Consider the following 7,500-nt stretch of genomic DNA (forward strand, 5'->3'; position numbering starts at 1 on the left):
CGTACTCTGTGTAAATAATTTTTTCTCTCTCTCTTTCCAATTTTCAAGCCATCTCCTCCCTTTCCTTCTCTATATTGTCGTGTTATTTTTTTTCTGTCTGTCTGTCTCTGTCTCTATCTCTCTCTCTCTCAAAATTTCAAGCCCTTTGCTCTGTTTATTTTCGTTGCTCCAGTCCTCTCCCCTCTTTACTCTTTCCCATCTATCTATCCCTACGCCCCTCTCCTCCCTCCTTCTTCATCTCCCCTTCCCAGCTCACTCCCCCGATCTCGTGCTCAATAAGCCATCTGTGAGATACTCTCTTTTAATTGCGTGATTACCGTTATTGATATGTGCGGCCTAGGCTTCCCGGCGGATAGGGTAGCGGAGGAGGAGGAGGAGGAGGAGGAGGAGGAGGAGGAGGAGGAGGAGGAGGAGGAGGAGGAGGAGGAGGAGGAGGAGGAGGAGGAGGAGGAGGAGGAGGGAGAATGAGGGGTAAGACCGAGAGAGGGAGGTGGGATTTAGACTCCCATAGAGTTTTAAGGAGAGCAAGGTCGTGGCGTCCGGCGTGTGTTGACACCTTGTGACCCTTGTGGAGCGTCTATGGTCGTAGGATTCTGAAGGTCCTTTCCTGCTGTTCGACGTGGAGTGGGAGTTGTTAGGGTTGATGTGATTTGTTAACAATATCTCTCTCTCTCTCTCTTTCTCTCTCTCTCTCTCTCTCTCTCTCTCTCTCTCTCTCTCTCTCTCTCTCTCTCTCTCTCTCTCTCTCTCTCTCTCTCTCTCTCTCTCTCTCTCTCTCTCTCTCTCTCTCTCTCTCTCTCTCTCTCTCTCTCTCTCTCTCTCTCTCTCTTTCTCTCTTTTTCATGAAACATAAGAGATCCTAGGTTCTTGATCCTGGTCGTGGGCGCAATGACAGGTGTGAGCTGGACACGCGGCTTAATGATGCCCCGTGACCGTCTTTTCTCTCCGCGGGATGAGACCTGTTCTAGGTCGTCGCCTCTTTGCTATTGTTGCACATGTTGGACGTAGCCCGAAGGCGCTGCTGCATTATTGTTGAAATCGGGAGTTGCAAAAAAAAAAAAAAAAAAAAAAAATCTGGAAAACGTTAAAAGACGATTAAAGTAAATGACTAAAATTGGGGTTCAAACCAAGACCTGTTTTGAAGTTCCGAAATGTCTTGGATATATATATATTATACGAATATATTCAATGCAGGACCTCCTCCGCTGTTATCGGCTTTTCCTCCATTCCCCATTTGCGTAAATCACGGTACTTTTCATGGATCAGCTTGTCTTCCCGTCCTCTCTTCTGTACCCACAGAAGAATGTACTGTCTCCCTTTCCCACATACTCGCTGCCAAACCATCACGGACAGATTACCATAATCTTATAACTGTAACTGTAAGCTCTATCCCGGCTGTCATTCCGTCTTGCTAAGGAGTTTTTTTTGCTCAGGCCACCGACTTGATACTGACATACTTTGGGGCGGAAGTTGCGGTCGAATTTGTGTATATATATATATATATATATATATATATATATATATATATATATATATATATATATATATATATATATATATATATATACATACATATACACACACATGTATACACATTTATATGAATATACATATGTACATATGTTGTATTTATGTGTGTGTGTTTATGTAGAGTGGTACATTCATCAATGTGTATGCCAAAAGCAGATGGTCGTATCGTATGTTTATATACTAACACAAACAGACGCAACATGTTCTTCATCCACGCTTAGGTACCTTGTATTTGATTTTGTGATTATATATGAAATTTTGTGTTATCATATATCATGTATATATATATATATATATATATATATATATATATATATATATATATATATATATATACATATATGTATGTATCTATGTATATATATATATATATATATATATCTATCTATATATATATTAATATAATATATATATATATATATATATATATATATATATATATATATAATATATGTATATATAATATATAATATATAATATATATAATATATATATATATATATATATATATATATTATATATATATATATATATATGTATATATACATATATGTATATATATATATATATATATATATATATATGTATGTATGTATGTATGTAATTACTAGATATGTTGCATAACATCCCTCGCCACATCCCATTGCTATCATGAGATCGCATACACTATTAACATGACGAGTCCTCGGCCAATCAGTCCAGCCGGGGCCCCAACATCCCTCGCTGTTCCTATCATGCAATCGTAATGTCCTCACCGCCACGCCACGTTCCATCGCGCCACGCCAATCAAAGCCGAATCCCAGTGACATTAGGCCCAGCTACCACACTCGACCTCCTGCTCTGCCGTCGGAATTAGAGTCCCTACCATGCGATACCGTGCCTCCTGGTAGCCGGAGGAGCGAGGTTGCGGCGGCACATTCCTGCCTTACCTCTGCAAGAAACATGATACGTCTTCGCCACCCCTCTGCCGTGGACCGAGGTGACTGCTTGGTCTGTCATATCCCAGCCATCGTGTGCCCTTCTGCAGTGTTGTCAGGACGGAGGCCCGGGATATGGGACCTTCAAGGGGACGAGAGGTCGCCCTTGGACTGCGAGGAATACTGTATTTACCCGTCGTGTGGTGGTGGTAGTATCGATAGATAGATGGGTATACAACCAAAAATAAACGAAAATCGGGACCTGGTCTGGTTTCGATTAACGACCATCAAGCTCTAATGCCAGAAAGCTCTAAGTCTCAAGGAGCCAGAGACTACCGTTGGAGTGACAGATGTTTCGCTGCGTGCGTTGTGCTCTATTTCTGCCAGCTCAGACGTAACCAGGACGAACATGCTAACAACTTCCCGTAGATAAAGCTCCAGATGCATTCTGTCGGAGATATTTTATATCGCTTATCATTTTTATCAGCTTGACGCGCACGGGAACCACGAGAAAAAAATGCACGGCGCACAGTGTCTCGCTGAACACCGTACTGTGCACACTATCCACGACTTCTTATCGACTGTATCTCCTCATATCTACTTGAAATGGAAATGTGAAGAAAATATTGTGTTCTGTGATAAAAATAACTATGGATATGCTATAGACGCATTTTATCTGCAAATGATAACGAGAGCGATAGTGCATAAAAGGGAAATTTCTTAAATACACACATGGACACATATATACATACATGTGTGTGTGTACGTGTGTGAATAATATATATATATATATATATATATATATATATATATATATATATATATATATATATGTATGTATGTATGTATGTATGTATGTATATATATATATATGTATGTATCTATATATGTATTTATATATATGCATATATACATACATACATATATATATATACATATATACATATATATATATATATATATATATATATATATATATATATATATATATATATATATATATATATACATATATATATTTCTCGCAGCTTATTTTAAATTCCACATTTTGTTTTTGTTTTTGTTTTTTGTCTTTCAACGAATGCATCGCCAATTTTCTTTTATCATGTTCAGAGCATTTCTATAAACATTCCAGCGGGCCAAACGTAACCGCCCAGCTCATCTTCATCATACTGTGGGATTCACATAATAGCAAGAAATAATACAGGGTAATTTTCAACGGTATGTATTATTTGGTACAATTTACTCTTACCCATTTCAGAGGCTTTGTTCATATTTTATTCCCGGCCTCATTCTGCCCATGGGTTTATATTGACGGCGAAATGTGGTGGGCTCTTCCGTGGATTTATTTCGCCGATTCTAATTATTTTGTCTTGTGATTATGATTTTGTTTTGGCGGATTCCGTTTCTTTGCCTTTTTATCAATCGGTCTTTTATATATATATATATATATATATATATATATATATATATATATATATATATATATATATATATGCATATTTTATATATACATATATATTTATGTATTTATATATATTTATACATTATATATATATATGAATATTATTATTATTACTATTATTATTATCTTTATTACAATAGTATTATGATCATAGTTATTATTATCATTATTAGCATTACAATTATTATTATCTTTATTACCAATAGTATTATTATGATCATAGTTATGATCATTATTAGCATTACTATTATCACATTTATCATCATTGTTATTGTTGTAATAGTATTGTTATTTTCACCCTTTCAATTACTATTATCACCATTAGTAAATGTAGAAATAGTAGTATCATTTCACACAATCATTACCATACGTACTATTATTATCATTATCACTATCTGCATCATCCCTATCAACACGAATCTCGCCTCTCCACGTTTCGAAGCGCCATCTACACGAACGAGACCGCAGTTGACGCGTGTTGCATTCACGACCCGACGTCGCCCGTTCGTTCCCCCGCGTTCCGGAAACTTGCACCGACGCCACGCAGCGCCGAAACGCCTTCCTGTCGTCCTTTTGCCAGTGAGGAAGGGCTGTCGTTTTGTAGGCGTGGTTGTGGGGACACGCTGAAGATGGAGGGTGGGGGGGGGGGGTTATAAGACAGCAATAGTAATGATAGTAATAAGTCGCGGATAAATGTGGTGAGAGATAAGGTGATGACGTTCGAGAAGTATTGCGAGAGAAATGCGGACGGTTCAAAGATGCCGTGATGATATCGGATAAATATTGCGATTTGACGAGAGGATGTCTGTCTGCATTGACGAGTCTCCGATGTCTTGCCATGCACGGACGCCGGGGTATTTCTCGCATACATTCGTGGCGAGAGATTCGTGTGGGTGCTATCTCATTTCGTGCGGTGCGTAGCGGCCGCCTCGTTGCAACCCGATCTGCACGGGGCCTGGCCCAGAATGCACACGACTCCTTGTTGATGTGGAAGTTGCAACATCCACACCGGAGGAGGAGGATGTGGTGAATGTGGACGAGGAGGAGATAGGGAGCAAGGAGAGAGGGATGTGAGGTGGATGAGGAAGAGGATGGAGAGAGAGAGAGAGAGAGAGAGAGAGAGAGAGAGAGAGAGAGAGAGAGAGAGAGAGAGAGAGAGAGAGAGAAGAGAAGAGAGGTAGGAAGGGGAAAAAGAATAAGGAGGGGGAAGAGAGCGTATGTGTGTTTAGAATGTATGTTTAGGAAGGGGGAAAGAGAAGGGGAGAAATTGGAGTTATCTATTGCGTATATGAGAGGGGAGGGACGATAGAAAGTATGCGTGTGCTGTGTCTGTGGGAGAGGAGGAGGAGGAGGAGGAGGAGGAGGAGGAGTAGGGGGGGAGAGGCAGGGCGGGGAGTATGTTTTCCGCGTGGGGAGAAGCGGTCGAGGGAGAGCAGGTGACTTTACGGAGTGGACAGTGGAGAGAGGGAGGAAGGTGCGTGTGTGTGTGTGTGTGTGTGTGACTGTGTGCGTGTGTGTGTGTGTGTGTGTGTGTAAACGTCTATACGTACGAGTATGTGTCAGTCCAAATATATGTATGCACTTGTGTCAGTGCATTCGCCCATGTCTGTATACCAGCACACGCGCGCACAAATTAAATCAAAATTAAATTACAAGTTCAGTGGGTGTGACGACTCCGACGCTAGCCATCAGGAGGTGCTGAAAGAAGCGTTTGATGAATCTTACGGTCCTTTGAGATCCAGTCGCGTATCTCCAGGAATTTCATGATGCTTAAAATTGTGTTGATCTCTTGGCGGCGAAAATTAATTAATTTCTGTATTTATTACGCGCACGATATGTATGCTCCCATACTGAATGGTAAAAAAAAGGAACACTTTTTTTTTCTCTCCATCCGTGTCATTTGCATACTGGTTTTGAAGATATTATGGACATTCATTTAGTTGTAGTCAGTTCGTAATATTCCCGCAAGGGAGATGAGAGATAGACTTGATGAAAGCTCATTATAGAGAAATTATCTCTACTATTAACGAAGAAATAAGATGTATCCATCGTGAGAGATAGACACAGACATCCAGTCATTAGTTCGACGCCAACACGCAAGCACTGGAGCAAATAACATTAGTGAACAGCTAGTTACAATAACTGATTGTTCTTAAGTGACTCACTCTTTTTTCTTTTTATTATAGGACGCCAGGAACCCCCGTGGTTTAATAAATGATGATATGACGTCCTTAATTGTATTGGCTTGAGAGCAGGTGATTCGATTTAGCAACGGAAGTGATTGTGGGAGTGAAAGACTTCGCTTGCAAGATGCCGTTGAGCCGAGTTGCGTTCGCTGTTTGGTTTTGTTGTATTGGTATGCGTAAGCGGTGAGATGTGGAAGGTGGTGTGCATATGTGTGCGTAGAAATATGTATATATGTATATATATATATATATATATATATATATATATATATATATATATGTATGTATGTATATATATACATATATATACATGTGTGTGTGTGTGTGTGTGTGTGTGTGTGTGTGTGTGTGTGTGAATCACGCCCTGACGCAACATCTCTCTCCTCGATCACAGTGATGCTTCACCTCGCTGCCACTTCCTAATCGCTTAATATCCCTTTCCTGAAGTCTCACTTGACATTCCGGTTCATTGTCATTTGCAATATTAGCCTATAATGGTGTTCACAGACTAATGGCGGCCTCATTTATGAACAAAACAGGTGATCTTAATTACATAGTCGACAACCGTACTTGTTGCACGGCGTAAACCATTAGCAAAATGCATGATTCAGTTCGTTGGTTGCAAGTTGCGTTGCAGTGCGAAACCGTCGCCGTTAAGACAACAGATATTCATCAAAATCACAATCAGTCGTGCATTTATTCGCGATGTTAATTCGTGAGTCTGAGCGTCTTTGTGTGTGCGTGAGTGTCTGCTTGTGTGTATGTGTGCGTGACTGCTTGCAAGTGTGTTTGCAAGTGTGTGTGTGTGTGTGTGTAAGTGTGTGTGTGCGTTTGTGTGTGTGTGTGTGTGTGTGTGTGTGTGTGTGTCTGTGTGTGTGCTTATTTGTCTATATATGTGTCCGATGAAGTTATTTTTATATCAACTCATTTTAATAGTTTTATTTAAGTCAACAATAACAACCATGATAACTGTTGCCATTCCTTTGTCCGATTAGAAATCTGTAATCCTTTTTCCCCTTGTCTTTATCCTCCCCTCCTTTCCTTAATCCTTTGCTTCCTCATCCTTGCAATCCTCCTTCGTCCTATCCCCCCCCTCCCTCCCTCCCCTCAGCTTCCCATCTCAACCATCTTCGTTCCCTTTTGAACCCTATCATCACCCCTTCCCCCCTCCCCCACCCCTACTCCAGTCCCTCCCTGCCGTACCCCATCCTTACCTCTCCACCTTGACCCCCCAAGAATACTACCTATTCCTCCCCACCCACCACCCACTCCCCCTCCCACCCACCACCCACTTCCCCTCCCATCCACCACCCACTCTCCCTCCCACCCACCACCCACTCTCCCTCCCACCCCGACCCACCACCCACTCTCCCTCCCACCCACCACCCACTCTCCCTCCCAC

At 41.0% G+C, this 7,500-nt stretch overlaps 1 protein-coding gene across 14 annotated transcripts in view; it reads left to right on the top strand.

The window, feature by feature from the left end:
* Positions 1-7,500, top strand: part of LOC122247731 (zinc finger protein datilografo) — a 590,387-nt gene that overhangs the window by 412,914 nt on the left and 169,973 nt on the right. Inside the window, exon 1 of one of the 14 annotated variants that reach the window (XM_043007276.2) lies at positions 2,278-3,061. The exons of 12 other annotated variants lie outside the window; for them this stretch is intronic. The gene's annotated coding sequence lies outside the window, so the exon portion shown is untranslated. Of the gene's footprint in view, positions 1-2,277; positions 3,062-3,551; positions 3,669-7,500 lie in introns of those variants that run through there. One more of the 14 variants, XM_043007277.2, reaches the window with a different exon arrangement.

This window comes from Penaeus japonicus, unplaced genomic scaffold (assembly GCF_977035675.1).
Source record: "Penaeus japonicus unplaced genomic scaffold, GWHDUDI00000001_assembly GWHDUDI00000017, whole genome shotgun sequence".
Taxonomy (NCBI): Eukaryota; Metazoa; Arthropoda; class Malacostraca; order Decapoda; family Penaeidae; genus Penaeus; species Penaeus japonicus.